Source organism: Bidens hawaiensis, unplaced genomic scaffold, assembly GCF_021521415.1.
Source record: "Bidens hawaiensis isolate Kalapana, Puna unplaced genomic scaffold, B.hawaiensis_p1.1 tig00024336_1, whole genome shotgun sequence".
NCBI classification, from domain to species: Eukaryota; Viridiplantae; Streptophyta; class Magnoliopsida; order Asterales; family Asteraceae; genus Bidens; species Bidens hawaiensis.
Window position 1 is genome coordinate 18,186 of NW_027493837.1, and position 17,214 is coordinate 35,399.

The window sequence follows — 17,214 nt, forward strand, 5'->3', positions numbered from 1 at the left end:
TTAGTGTTTTGAAGATTAGACTACACACGTGGTCGGTTCGGTTTGACAAATTGACCGGCTCAATACCTATATTTATTAAATCTATTTTTAGATAGCTATTACCTCTTATGTAGTTATGTGTGATTAAGAGAGTAGGTGTGAACTCTTAGTCTCTTACTATGAAGATATTGATGTTGTAATCACTTGTCTATATTATTACTTTTTGCTGGTAATAAAACAACATATTTCCTCTATTCTATATAAAACTTAAAATTATATATGATATATAATCCGGTTTTTTATCTGGTTGGACCAATTCAACAAGGAGGCTAATTTGGAGGAAAATATAGGAGATTAAATCTTTTGGCTTTCTTTGGTTTAAAAAAATAACAAAGAATAGAACGATAACGTGGTTGAATTGGTGTAGATTTGTTTTCATATAATTTGTTTGTTTTCTATTTTGGTGTTGTGCGTTGCTCTCCGGCTTGTGGAGACAGTGCTTGGGAGGTTTCGTTTGTGTGTTGGGTGCTGGTTTGTTTATAAAATTTCATAGTTCGAAAAGAAAGATTCAACACGTAACATTAGTGAATCGATAATTAAGACCACGTCTTCAGAATTCGATCCGATCATAGGTTACAACTTAAAAGCATTTAATGGTTGTTTGTAAATTTCCATTCAATAAACATTCAAACTTTTGCAAGATCATATGACTCTCTCTCAAAATCTTGTCTAACTCTCTCTCTCTAGATTTCTTTTTCAGGCCGTTGACATTAACGAAATAGTCAATTGCGTGCAAGTCACTCTTCCTATCTTTCCATTTCAATTTCAATTCCTATCCTTTACACTCACAAAATTTCCCACCAATTTCCTCAATTATCCTCATGCAAGACCTATATAAATATGCATACATACCCTAATCCATTCTATTAAGTGTTATCTACATATCTTAATTATTATTCACAAATCATTCTTTAAATCAAAACCCTCATCAATAAACCCTAAACAAAACTTCACATGGCATCCCATAAGTTCATTCTCGTTCTTGTCCTAGCCATCCTTCTCGTCGGTCCAAGCACCGCAACTAGTCGTGGATACACAACGTTGAAGCCAAAGCAAACCCCAAATAAATATGGTGCGGGTTCAAAGAGCCCCGACTTGCCTCTCACGGAAATGAAACCCAAAGGGAAACCTGTTCCACCTTCTGGTCCTTCAAAGACACACAATTGATATGTTCTATACTTTCTTGATGAAAACCGGTACAAAACATTGATTCGGATTTTGTTGATGAAGGATGCTAGGGTTTAAAGAGATCATATAATCAAGAAATGGTCTCTTTGGGTTAAGAATTATTAGGATATACTGTATAGAAAAGAAGATTATTTTGGTGTGGATTATATTTTGAGTATGTTAATGGAGCAATGAGCAAATTAACATATGTTCATTTATTGATTTATTTGGGTGTATTTCTGCATTTATATATATATAGATTCTCGGATGTTTTGCAATATTTTGTCTCCTGAATGTTTGTATTTTATGTTAATAAACAAAGGATGATTAATGTAGACTTGTTGCCTATTGGATTGTTGGATAGTTGACTATATATGCATGGTTTTTTTTGTGTTCATAACTTTCTTTACAAGATCAACTTTGAAAATTTTGCAACGTCGATAAAAAGACGTGATTCTTTCATACCATTATGGTTACGATTTAATTTTTGATATTTGGGATGCTTCAAAATACAAATACTATCAAAATTCATCTAAGCAATTGTTGCAAGATGTTGATTATGTTTATGTTTTTTTGAACGGTCATATATATGAATTACTGGCGGATCACTCACGCACCCGATTATCTTTAGATTATGTTTATATGTACAATATTTATTGGTTTTGTTAATATTAAACAAAGTCATATTCATTTTCAATCTGATTTAATTTATATCGATATAGATATAGAAGACAAGCAGCCAACAAGCTGCGTCGCGTCGTTAGTCCATTTGGATTACAAAATCAAGTCAAAGAAAAGGTATTATGTATGTTTGTAGGTATGCTATCATTTATAAACAACGTCATGTATTATTATTATTATTATTATTATTATTATTATTATTATTATTATTATTATTATTAGGGTTGACTAAGCTTTTTAAACTTCACCATACACATTTACCTATTATTACTATTTACATGTTTCTTTGTAAAACTTGATATCTATACATCTCTTCAAAATAACATGAAGAAGAAAATAGTGAGGTATTCCACGTAACTTACTTTGTTACAACTTACAAGTGAAAACCTTAACAAAGGTATGGGATTTCGACAGTATACAAAATGCGATACAAACCTAACAGGACATGCCCGTCTATAAATTAAAATGTATTAGGGCTTTGGAACCTAAACTTTTAAGGCCACATTTCAAAATAAAAATTATATATATGTTCAATGTATATTAGGTGTACTTTGATTTTGTTAATGCACCTATATAGTGTTAGAATGTCATGTTTGTGCTTGTAAAGGTTCGGGTTTGAAACCTGTTGTTGGCATTAGAGGTGCACACAGAAACCGGTTAACCGGTTTGTACCAGACTTTGTAACTAGTTACTAACCGGTCCAATCCTAACCGGTTACTAACCGATCATAACCGCCGGTTAGTAACCGGTTTATATTATTGATTTCAAAACTTGTTATTAACCAGCTATCCAATTTTTTATTTATTATTTTATTAAAAATTGGGTTTTTCCGGTTATTAACCGGTCCGGTTTAGTCGGTCAAAACCGTTTCTCTAACCGGTTACTACCCGATCCGAAAAACCGGTCTAACCGTTTAATTCCTACAAAAAACGGTTAACATATTCACCAGTTAATGGTTAACCGGTTAACTTATTTGTGTACCTCTAGCTAGCATAGTTAAAGTATCTCATGCTTTAAACACAATTGGGCTGGATCTAACTCTTAAGAAGGAAGAAAGCCCATTCCAATTACATTAGTTTGGTTGTAGTAACAGGAAAATTGCATATAGAACAAACGCTTAAAACGCGTTATGATAAGAAATGTATTTGTATCCTTATAAAAAAAGTTTCATTTTCCTCCCAACCAATATGGGATGTTACATATTAACACCCTTAAGGTCACAACCTTGAGATCTATACATCGCTATATTGTTCTTTACCGGTTTCCCTTTCCAACAAAAGGTATCTATTAATATAAGTTACGTAAAGACATTTTTCTTGACCTTCGACACACACACTTATTTTACATCATCTACAGTCCATCTGGACATCCATGATGAAATTTGAACCTTCGTCATTTGGTCGAAGGAAATTTCTAAATGTCATTGGATCGAATGTCTCTTGACGAGTGTTAAATAACAATCACAAAAATGATTTAAAATATATTATGTACATAACTAGATATAGCTTGCCTTTAGCAGTGTAGGGAGGAGATATCAAAATTTCAATTGCAGTTCTTAAAATTACAAGGAAAATCATATCTATTTAGGATTTGAGCAAATGCTATTCTAGTATATAATAGATATGTGCACAAGAATACGTATAATACGTAATATTTAATTGCAAAATGATATATGATTTAGTATATCACGTGGGAACAAGGTCGAGTTTTGTTGCTAAAAACAAGGAAGATTTAGGATGTGTGTTTCAACATGTTGGAAAACATTCTCACGTGGTCACATGGAGTTTTGCTTGTATTTGATTTCACATTCTTTTAAAAACAACCATCTTGCAAAAAAAAAAAACAAAAAAATAATAGTAAATAATTAATAATGACAAAAATTATAATAATCAAACCATTTTTACAATAAGAAAAAAAATGATAATTTCGTAGAAAGTCATTGAAGAACAGTAATACATATTTTGGATTCAATATTCGAACTTACTTTCCTCACCTTTTACTCCATATCCCCATTACACATCTATAAACCCTAATTGTGATCATTTTATAAAGACTACATTTCTTCTTCATACTCATAGTCATGGGATCATCTTTGTCTTTCAAGTCCCTTTCTTTCATTTTTCTCTTAATCCTTGTTGCGTTAAGTGCGTCATCGAGTCGTGTGATTCAAAGCAGTTGTTGTAAAAAACAAGAACCGATTGTGAAGGATTATGGTTTGGTTTTCAACATGCTATCCAAAAGGAAACGCGTCCCTCCTTCAGCTCCTTCAAAACGACACAATTTTGTCGTCCATTCTACACCTCCAAGTTGATCAAGTCTTGATATATGTAATATACGTATAGGGATTATTATGTATTATATCTATATTGTTTATACTCATGTATTGTTTGGCCTTTATTTCTATGTTCTTAAAGTCGATTTGGACCGACTAGACGAATCCCAAATGATTTTTCCTAAAGAAATTGGTAAGGAAAAGGTTATATGAACTTAATATAGTGTTGTTAGTATATCACCTACACGTGCCTACTTGCATAAAGTAGCCCCATTCCAGGTTAACGATTGTTGATGAATCAAACACAACCTATGTCATTATTTGTGTCAAATACGCCAGCTAAACCTCTAAACAACTTAAAACTATGTAACCGAAGATAATCCATAGCTCATTTGTGTAAAAGAGTCATACATCTATACTCTCTAATAAAATACTACAAGTTTTGCCACTTGTCACTCCTATATTAAACCTCATATTTTTTAACAAATTTATAAGATTAAAATTATAGTTACCATTTTTAAAATTTATGCTTCAAAACATGTTAATTTAATATTTACTTCATTTTTTTTTTCAAAAATTTTATATTATAATTATTTTTTAATTTAAAATTGTTTTAAAGACATACAACGATTGTATTAATAGTGTTTAACGAGTTTATTGTTTCTTTTATACTGATTATTTATTAAATATTGTATTTTCAAGAATTACTCGTGTAATACACGGGTCTCAAACTAGTGCTATATATAACAAAGGTATGAACACCGCATAAAATAATATTTTTTATAATACTTCTCAACTGGTAAAGAGTGTCAAATTGGGATTTGGGATGTAACCCGACAATTGTTATAAGAATGAACATATTTCTTACGTGAAATTATGGTTATGGTGGCTTTGTGTACCTTTTAAGTTTAATTTGCTTTTATACTTTGAGGATGTGTGGTTTAATTTTGTTTCTGTATTTCTATTCAAACTTTTCTCTTAAAATAGCCAGTTTGGATACAAAATAATATATCCCGTCTTTTAACTTTCTTCAAAAATGTTTATTACTGATGAAATTAAATTAAATTTCTTTTCTCTTTCTTTTTTACATTTATTTAACTAGGGAACACAGTGTAAAAAACAGACACCTGCCAATCACTGTAGACACAGTGTAAAAAACGGGACACCTGCTTATGCTTACAAAGTAGAATATACTCATTGTCACTACTACAAAAATTTATAAAATACTCTCGTGTGTTTTAAGATACACGAGAAAAATGAAGTAAAGGAAACCTTGTATTCAAAACATGCCTAGCAAGATAACGTTTCCCTTTTCAAACCCGTAATCCAAATGCATTCTATACCCTTTAACAATGCTGGGGCTTAAATTGCATCATAATGACTACGTTGGGAGCTCAGGTGTGCTAAATTTAAAATGGAGATCGCAAATTGTATTTTGACGTTAATCACAGGGATGCAAACGGTGCTTACCTTTTTAGATATATAATCATGAGGACCATATTAATAATTTAATGTAAATATTAAACTTACAAGAAAATCGTACAAATTCAAAATATAAAAGTCATAATTTTTAACGTAATGCATTAATCGAGTTGTTTTTTTAAAATATATAAATGATAGCTACCTTACACGTCTTATAAATTTACTTTTAAGTATACACCAATATTCACTATCCGACTAGAATCACTTTACAAATAGGTAAACATGTTAACAAATTAGTATGAGATCATCTTAACACGTAATTTTCTTTTCTGGATTTCAAATAAATGCCAAAACTAACAAATTCACCATTTTAGAAGTTGCGTGTTTTACATATGGAATATGTGAGCTGTCATTCACTCTTCATTTATAGTTAGGTTTGATCTGCACATATTTCCTGATTAATTTCTACATTTCCAAAATTTGTGTCTTTTAACTTTTTTTTAACAGTGTTAGAACCACTTTTAAATTAAAAGTAGTTCTAACGGTTTAATATTTGAATGCGTTTTTTTGAGACGGCATGCCAAACGTTTATAATGATTTACGCTACAAATATGACTTACTCAAAGACACATTATTAAGGAGGTTATTCACCACGTGAGAAAAACCCCTTAACTACTGTGATATTTAATAGTGTATAAATTTTCTTTTTCATTTAGAAGATTAAACTTCAAGTGTTTTGGATTAAATGCAAATAACTTTTATCCTAAGAAATGTATAAATAGCTAAAGTAATTTTGTTAATACTAGAATAATTATTATTACTCTGTGACTTTTGAACTAGAGTGATTACTATCATGCTAAATTATTTTTTGTAACATAATTATTTTAGTTTAAAACTGTAATTACTCTAGTTATTTGTTTGTTTAGTATGTAAATTTTATTTGTATTGGATCTCACCTCTTACTTCAATATCCACAAATCACAAACTAATTTGTAACAAAATAAATTTATTAAATATTAACATTTTGAAATGACTAAAGTAAGAAATATTGGAATTTTTAAAGATTCAACTTATGACTAAAACATACTGATATAAAGACAAATCTACCTCTTCAAATGTATTTAACTCTTTATTTTATCGTAAAATTATAAAGGAAAAAAATCCAAGAGGTAAAAGAAATTAAAACAAAAAATATCTCATCATCGTACTTTTTGGTTGTGTCATTGTTATTTTGTGTAATGCTAGCTATCATCTTCTGATTGGTCTGTGTAGGAACCTCACTATCAAGTTCCACATTCATCTTTTGGTTGTGTCAGTGTTGTTTGCTTTTGCTAGTAAATTTTTTTTATCTTAACTTTAATTTTAGTATTAATTTAAGAACAATTAATCAAACTTGAACTTGTAGAATTGTAGTGAAACAAGAGGTGCACAAGCAGGTTAAAGTCAAAACTGGTTTCACTGTGAAACTCTTACCCAACTATGATATATCAACAATAAATTCATACTATTGATATCGTATCAAAATAATAAATTCACCTTTTAATAAACTCTTATGTAGAGTTACATATGCGTCAAATCGAACCTCAAAGTTACATTCAAACATTGGAATAGATAAAGTTGCAACATAGATTATGAATATCATTACATGCATTGTCCTGCAATTATCCTACAACCATGTACCATGGCAACAGTTGTTAGAAACATGGAAACAATTGTCAGAAACTTGAAGATCACCATCAAATGAAACTGATATGCTTTCGGCACAATGGAATAAAGAGCAAAAAACGCAACTATGAAAATAGAGGAATGATAAGAGATGACACTGGCTACAAGGAACCGCCACAGGTCGAATGGACAAGTATATAATGCAATGGATTTCCCGGCTCGATGAATCACAGTGCCATTTTCATGATAGCTTGAACGGGGGTACACACCGCCAGGTGGCCTGATGATCGTTGTAAAGTTCACGCACATGATCAATGCTGCCACTAGAAAGAAAGTCGTTACCCGCTCCATACCGGTTACCAGTGAGTGGTTTGTATGTGACTTGTGGAGTTGTAGTTGCCTTTTTGGTGTATACCTCATATCTTTATACAGGCACTCAAAAATCAAGATTATGAAACCATATAATTATACCTACACACAATACATTAATTTCTTAAGTGACTTAGTTTCACGTATGCACAAAAAATAGTACTGTACAATTTAATGGTATTCACGCGTTGTCATTTTGTTCATTTTTAAATTCTCTATCGAGTTGCTATTTGTCTATGTTTAACATAATAATATAAGTATATAAATAAATCATTTGTGATTTGTTTGAAATATATATAATAAAAACACATGTTGATTAAAGCAATTAAAAATATATAGTTAGGCAAACAATTAAACAAATACAAGTTTTGATTTATTTAAAAAAAAGAATGTTTATATAACATAATTGGTTTATGTAAAATTACATATAATATTAAATTATAAACTGATAACGTTTGGTAACTTTGAGTATTATATTTTAGACAAGCGACTAATTATTTTACTTGTATATACTAATCGCTTATATACTTATGAAGGAAATGAATAAACAAAAAATACAGGATCACTGTTATTCACAATCTATTTATTGGAAATCTATAAGTGGATAGTGTATATTTAGGGTGGTGGCAATGAGTAGTTTGAGGCAGAAGAGGGGTGGCGTCGCGTCGTCTTCTATGGCACCCATCTAGGTACCGAAGCGGGAGAGGGTTGGCCGTGGGATGACTCCGTCCACCCTTAGGAATCAATGGAATAAGGAAATATAAGATACGTGTGAAACTCCCTAAATCCAACTTTGTACAAGGGCCCCATGATCCCACCAAAAATACTAAATAAGATGAATATTGTAGGGTAACGCCCCTCATAGTAAAAACTCATGGACTCCATTAATATATGATATATTATGGAGTCCATAGTATATTTCGTCTCCTAACTTTTTTTAAATTTTTATTGTTTTTTTCATTTTCTTTGACATTTTTAGTAGACGAAATTAAATATGTTTTTTTTATGTGGATTTCGAATCACTATGATATCCATCTTGACTCGTAATATCTTATGTGCATTTTAAATAAATGCCAAAACTCATTATTTAAAATTGAGTTTAACAAATGAAATATTTGAGTTGTGTACCACTAATGTCACTACTACTTGGTATGTCATTAGGACCACGTGACATTAATGACGGATTCACCCCTCATTTATAGTTACTTAAATGATGGGTTATTTGATGTGCAATATTTCATGTTTAATTTCTATATTTTTGCAAAATTTGATAGTCTTTAACCTCTACATTTATGAGATATTTCACCTATTTTAAAGTAGCATGTGTGATACTTAATGGTGTATAAGTTTTCTTTTTCATTTAGGATATTTTTAATATCTACAACACTTAGTCTTCTGACACAATGACATGGGAAGATAGTTAAAAAACTTGAAATCTTAGGTCTCATGTTTGAAAAATGAATCGAGAAAGTTTTCTCATTGATGGTTTTCCCGATTGAGTCATGGCTGGAGCGTTAATATAAATATAAACAGTGAAAGAAATGACCAAACTAAAAAATGTTAGTTTTTTTAAACGTTTAACTTATGACTAAATTATACATAAGGAAAAAAAATGGACAAAACTACATATTCAAGAGATTGATGCATCTCTCTTTGTTTTAGATTGACATGCAAAGGCAATTACTTATAATTTTCTTTCATTTTCTTTTTATCTTTCGGATATTGTTTTTCTCATTATCATAACAAAATCATTAAAAAAAAACTAGGGTAAAATGAAAATGAAAGAAAAATATATCATTATCACAATCAAAGTCTCACATTTAATTTTAACTTTAATTTTAGCTTAATTTAAGAATAAATGAATAATGTATCAAAATTTGAACTTGTAGAACTGTAATAAAACTAGAGGTGCAAAAATATTAAAACACGTTGCAAAGTCATAACCCAATATATTTACCTTAAATTAAATTCAAACTATTAGTCGGTACCAAAATCTATAAGTACAAGTGACTAGAATAGAAACTCGAAGTTACATTCACACATCAAAATAGATAAAATAGCACCATAAATTATGAATAACATTAAATGCATTGTCCTGCATGTATCCTATAGCCATGTACCATGGCGATAACCGTCAGAAACATGGAAATAATTGTTATGAGAAACATGTAGACCATCAAATAAAATGATATGCTTTCGGTACAATGGAATAAAAATGGGAAAGTGCAACTATCAAAACCGAAGAAGTAAAAGATGTGACACCGGGGACAAGGAAACGCTTTAGATCGAGTGGCCAGGTATATAACGCAATGGCTTGCCTGGCTCCATAAATCATGGTGCCATTTTCATGATAACTTGAACGGAGTAAACCGCCATGTGTCCTGGTGATTGTCATAAAGTTCACGTACTTGATCAATGATGCCCCAAAAAGAAAGCCGTTACCCGCTCTATATCGGTTATCGGTGGGTACTTTATGGCTTGTGGAGTTGTGGTTAGCCTTTTAATTAAGTATACCTCAGCTCATCTTTATCAACTCAAGACTATGAAATCAACGAATTATGCCTACACGCATGCACAAAAATAGTGTAATATGCATTTCATTCTTTTTTTTTAATTAAAAGCAAATAAAATCTTAGGGCTATGCTATTGTTACACCATTTACAAATATTTGACACCATTCTTCCATCTTATCATAGGCTTTACATGAAGCGTATGCTGACATACGCAGCGTATGGAATAATAACTTAAGTTAGTCAAATCAAAGAAAGTATACGAATCATATAGAAAACTATACGAGCCGCATTCTTATGTATACAATTCGTATCCTCCGTTTCATATGCAATACGAGACGTATAACATTTCATACGAAGCATATAAATCTAACATAACCATACAAACTGTATAAGAAAGAATACAAATCGTATGCATGTAGAATTTTGAAAAATCATGATAATTAATCAATACGGACGGTATAAAAAATAATACGAAACGTATGCCGAAGAATCTTTAGTATTGTGGCGTGTTTCAACAATTAATCAATCTATCTCTCTCTACCATATGAATTGTTTAATCAATTTCTTTAACCATATGAAATATGTAAGAATACTAGGTTTTAAAAGTCTTTAAAACTCTAATCATAACATGTATGAGTAAGAGTAATATTAGGTTTTAAAAAGAATCTTTGAAAATTCAACCACATCGTGTTCTTTTTTTTATATGCAAACGAAGCATATGACAAGTCATACTACGCGTATGGCCATAAACAAATCTTTTTATATGTCTATGCATCTCATACGAACTATATAAATAACAATACGTTTCGAATACTAGTTAGATTTTCAAATAAGTATAAACAAGTTATGAAGTATATATAGGTGGAGGCAATTATATTTTACCCACTTATTCTTTCTCCCCCTTTACCCCTTATAAATTGTTAAAAAAATTAACAACCTAAAGACTTTTTTAATTTATTTTTCAAACCACATTGATAAATGTAGTTGATGAAACGCATAATTTTGAAGCAATTGTTGTGGAATCCGATGAATCTTTCGCCACCATTTTTGTGTAATCTGGTCATTTTTTCGCAACCGAACAGGTATACGTTTTTTATTCATGTTTGTATCATGTTATCACGTTATTAACAAAAATGAATCTTATTCAGGTGTTTATGTGTTTCGATGAGTTGGAGCAATGTGCGTACAACACCGGACTTAACAATGGCTACGTGATAGTGACCCAAAGGTCTAAGATAAATGTTGCGACAAGAACAAGGTGTTTCTAATTAGATGTAATCGTGGTGGTGTATACAATGTGTTTCTCCCCAAAGTCAAGCAGAAGAGTTAGATGGATAAAATAAGAGGCTTGTGGAACCACGGTGAAACGATCATCGAAGAGCCAGAAATTTTAACCAACACTTGTGGTCGAACTACGAAGGCTCAACAAAATAAGAAACAAAATCTCGCAAAACATGGTTCGTTTGTGGTCCCCGATGAGCCTCCAATTCATAGTTCATATGTGAACACACATGATATTGAATGACATTCAATATCCAACAAGACACAATTCGTATGTGACCACACATGATATTGATGCCATTCAAGATCTCGTAAGGCACCGTTCATGCGTGAACACACATGATATTGATTACATTCAAGATCCTGCAAGGCAAAGTTCATACGTGAGCACACATAATACAAATTGCATTCAAGATCCCGCAAGGCACAGTTGTTTGACGCACAAGGGTTTATCTTTTTCACTATGGGATCAAGGGGTGATTTACGAATTCCATACAAGTATTACTCGGATGTTGGGGGCCCTAGTGCATTCGGGTATGAAGAGGCTTGTACACAAAGTTCATTTGGCCACAATCGGGATAATACGACTATACTGACCTACAATTTTATGGGTTTATCCCAAGATAGCACCTACAACCATGCAAGTGTACCCGACAACGACTTCATCGACTTGACCCAAGAGAGTGTTTCATATCAAATGTTGCAAGATACAGACGAATGTCTCCAAAATATTCCCGAATTCTTCCGTCATTATGTTACACGTATAGATAACGTTTGGGGTGATGGAAATTGTGGATTTCGGGTGATTGCTTCTGCTTTGGGGTGTGATGAAGATAAAGGGAAGACGATACTGGAACCACTTATTGAAGTGATAACAGAGTTTAAAAACTAGTACACTTATCATTTCGCAAGCAATTACGGTACTATATATGAGTCCTTAAATTGGTTTGGAAGTGGTTTTGCACCCCGAAACACTCGATGCATATGCCAGAAATGGAGTTCTTGATTGCCAACAAATTTGTGCTATATAGTTAGTAGCGGTTTTCGGTAGCTGAAACCGAACTTAAGCAACACAAAACACACGATGAAAATCATAACCGAAAAAATTTAATATAGCTTTTGTGGAACAATTACAATAAAATATCTTAAACAAATTTAGTCGGAAAATCAAATATCAAATTAAAGTTCAAAATGGAACTAAAGTTAAATTTAAATAGGATATCACATATGTGAAACGCAACAAAAGTCAACACGCTGAGTGGTTGAAATATATTATCTTTATTATAACTACGCATTATCAAAAACCAAATATTATAAATATTATAAAAATAAAATATATTAAATTTATGTGTCCAGTAACATGTAGAAATGAAAGTGAGAAGTGATATATGAACATAGATATTATTACAGAAAATTTGTGTTTTTAAAGCTAAAATCTAGTTTTATAGCTGTAAATTAAGTATACAAATCGTATAAAATAGCATATGATTCGTATAACGTTCACATGTTCTCAACCCGCCTCGTAGAATGTCATATTATCTAATTTACACAAAAGTGGGAGTACGACTAGTATACAATTTAGACGATTCACATGTTATATTATACGAACTGTATCCTTTCTAGGCGAGCGATGTATTAATTTAACACAAAAGTTCTTGATACGACTCGTACACATTTCAGATGATTCGTATTTGTGTTTATATAAGCTATATAAACTTTATCCTTTTTATACGAGCCGTTTATTAATTTTACACAAAAGTTTTTCATATGACTCGTACACATTTCAGATTATTCGCATTTTTGTTTATATAAGCTATATGAACCGTATAACATTACATACAAAGCGAATGACGGCTGAAAAAGTCAAATATAAGATTTCAGCATACGAACCACGAAACGTATGCCAAATGGTGTGTAATTAAGCCTAGTTGATAGGCCAAGGTGGTGTGTGAATAGAATTTGCCAAATTTTATAACAAACACAAGGTTTACTTAATTTAAAAAGAATATTTATGTAACATCTTTAATTGTTTTATGAAAACTTAATAGTATTATTAAGATTAAAAGTGACTACACTATTTTGCAACTGTTTATTTTTTATACAATATGAAGGAAATGAATGGAAAAAAACACACAATCAATGGTATTCGCAATATGTACATCGGAAGTCTATGAGGGTAGGGGTAACACCCTAGAATAATGATCCGGTAGTAGACGAATCACGTCTACTTAAATAATGACAAAAGTGATATTAAAATAGACAGATAACGACAATGATAGAGTGGATTCCGGAAATTAACACCCACAGAATTCTCCTAGATAGTGATGTGGAATGCTTCGAGACGAATCTACTCAAATAATGACAAAAGTGGTATCAAAATAGAAAGATAATAACCATAATCGAGTGGACCCCCTGAAATCGTACCCACCGATCACCTGGATAACGACGTGGAATGGTCCATCCTTCCTCTCCCTAGACGAATCACGCCTACTCAAATAATGAAAAAAGTGATCTCGAAATATACATATAACAACCATGATCAAGTGGATCCACCCTCCCCAAAATCGTACCCGCGGAAATCACCTGGATAGCGACGTGGAATGGTCTCTCTCCCACTCTCCTTAGATGAATCATATCTACTCAATTACTAACAAAATGATCTTAAAACAGACAGATAACGACCATGACCAAGTGGACCTGCCACATCGTTCTAATTGAAATCACTTGGATAACAATGTGGAATCCCCCCTCTCCCTAGATGAATCGCATCTACTCAAATACTGACAAAAGTAATTTTAAAATAGACAGACAACGACCATGATCCAGTGGACCCCAAATCGTACCCGTGGAAATCAATGTATAGCGACGTGAAATGGCCCCCTACCTAAATGAATCGCATCTACTCGAATAATAACAAAAGTGATACTGCCAACTGCCATTATCGAATGGACCCCTGAAATTGTACTCACGAAAATAACCTGGATAGCGACGTGGAATAGCCCCCCCTCTAGACGAGTCACGTAGGCTCAAATAATGACAATAGTTATCTTAAAATACAAAGATAACGATCATGATCGAGTGGACCCTCCAAATCGACACCACTAAAATCACCTGGATAGCGACATGGAATGGTCCCCCCCTCCCTAGACGAGCTGCATCTACTCAAATAGTAACAAAAGTAATCTTAAAATAGACAGGTAACGACAAATCGAGTGGACCCCCCTAGTGCCCCATAAAAATCGTACTCGTGGAAATCACCTGGATAGCGGCATGCAATAGCAACCCCCCCCCCCCTCTCTAGATGAATCACAACAACTCAAATAATGACAAAGGTGATATTAAAATAGACAAATAATGACCACGATTGAATAGACAGCCAAAATCGTACCGTCCGAAATCACCTAGATAGCAATGTAAAATGGTCAACATATGTGATAAACGTTTATAAGTTTATTACAAAGCTAATGAGAAAAATCCGTTTACACCATAACTATGTGCTTTTACTTTCTCATCTTACTCTCATATTCTCGTCATAATTCAATATTCCCGATAAAGCTTATATTACACAATATTTGAATACGTCATTATCTGTTTTAACATTGACGTCGTCTTGAAACTCACGATCAAGTGGTTAAAAGTAAAAAAACAAATAGACTTGAATACTTTGGATGAAATAAGGAAACTTAGGATAAGCTTCCCCAAACCAACTCTATAAGGCCCCATGACAAAGGCTAAATAAGAGAGAAAATTGATTAAACGCCAAAACCTATTTCTATGGTGTAACTAAATGGAATTTAAAAGATATTAATTTCACTTGAACTAATTGGCGAAATGTTTTATTTTGTTTCGACCTTTATATGGTTAATTATATATTCATATTCATTTGCAACCAATATGGTCATATGTATAAAATGTATAGTTTCTGCTTTATATCATATATAATTTTTATTGAAAAATAATATATGAAAACAGTTTTTTTTTTCATTTTCTTTTTTTTTTTGGGAAAAAAAAGGCTTTACACTATATACTAAGTTATTTTACTCGTCAAAGAAATGAACCAATTGGGTGGGCCGGCCTTGTGTTTCTTTGTAAATTGGACACATCTGTATTTAGCATCTTGCTGGTTATCTATATAAATAAAATACTTTGTCGATCGCTAAAATATATATATATACATGAGAAACTCCATGAATCGACTTTGCAAGGGGCCTAGTACCATAAAGGCATAAATGCTAAATAATTCTCGAACATGTTAATAGTAGTTGTATTTATTTATTTTTGGTTAGTTTATTACAATTAACAATTGCTCTTGTTTGCTGAAGAAACACGGATCTACTCCCTTAAACGGGTCTTAGATCCAATCAATCCACATGGTAGGATACGGATGACAACCAATACGATATGAACACAATTCCCAAAGTCCAGTGACGTGAACCTGTAAAACAAACACTGTGAGCTCGTTACGGGAAGAACAAGAGGGGGATCTTCCCGTAACCACCATTCGGCGTGAGAATAAGTACCGTTATGACGAAGATAAAGTATTTTAGTAAATAATGGGAGTCCAGTGCGAGCGAATGAATACCTTATGACGTTTGAGAAGGTATTTATAGCCGAAGAGTGTGGGAAGGTGGTTGGGCCAGCTGTCCTTTTCAGAAGATGCTCTCGTAACCACCTGGACACGTGTCCTCATATGATAGGTTCAGTTATACGTCGCATGTGAATGTATAACAACCTGGACACGTGTCCTCATATGATAGGTTCAGTTATACGTCGCATGCGCATGTATAACAACCTGAACACGTGTCCTCACGAGATAGGGTGATAGATAACCCTGACCATGTGCACGGTTATAACGGCTTTGCCAAGTTCCCTTTATTCATTGGGCGAGGGATCACGTACTGCCCAAGAAAGCATCTTGGTAAATCTTACAGAAGGTAGTTAGTTGTTGACAGTTGTCCCGGGGCACTACCTCATGGTCATTTACGCAGACGAATATTCCGTCTTGTGAATGACTTCTGAGGGTGCCGTGATGTTTTCGCATGTGTTGTGAGGGTGCTTCTTCCCCATATGATTATGCGGGTGATCCATATGTCCCGCGGGTGCCTTATGAGGGGTCTCTGATTGACCCGCGGGTGGTACTTAAGGGTATTTGGGTCTTTTTGGTACCCTACCTCTATAAGTCCCCCCAGTCCAGTGTTTCTTCCGCTTGAAGTACTTTATGCGGATGAAATTTTGGACTTAATGTGTATTTGGGGGTTTTTTATTATGCAAGTTGGTAAGAAATATCTTTTGTTGCTGTGGATAATCATGAAAAGGACAAATGGGCCACTCGCAGGCGCGTGAACAAATGACGAGACGCGTGTGACGGCTGTCGCTGTACCCGACTGTACAACTTTTTTTCTTTTTTGAATTTCCCACGTGACGTGGCGACTGCCTATTAGGCGATTTTTTCTCTCTCCACTGTTCATATCCCATCACATTAATTGCGATGAGTATAAATAGAAGAAGTTAACTTCTTTTCAAAGTTTATCGCATTTGATTTCTGATTATCATCTTGCTTTCTCTCTTTGAACCTTTGATTTAACCATTCAATTTCTTCTCATAAGTGCCCAGTATTCATCATATTTTTTAGTAATGGCGACTGTTCAGTCTGAAATTGGAAGTTCAATGGGATCAATCTGATTATTAGAAGCTGATTGATACTTATGGTATTTCACCAGAGTGGGGACCGGAGTTTCCTTATCCTGGTTCTATAGCCAGCCTGCTACCGCCTGGCAAAATGGTTGTATATGCCGACTACTTCTT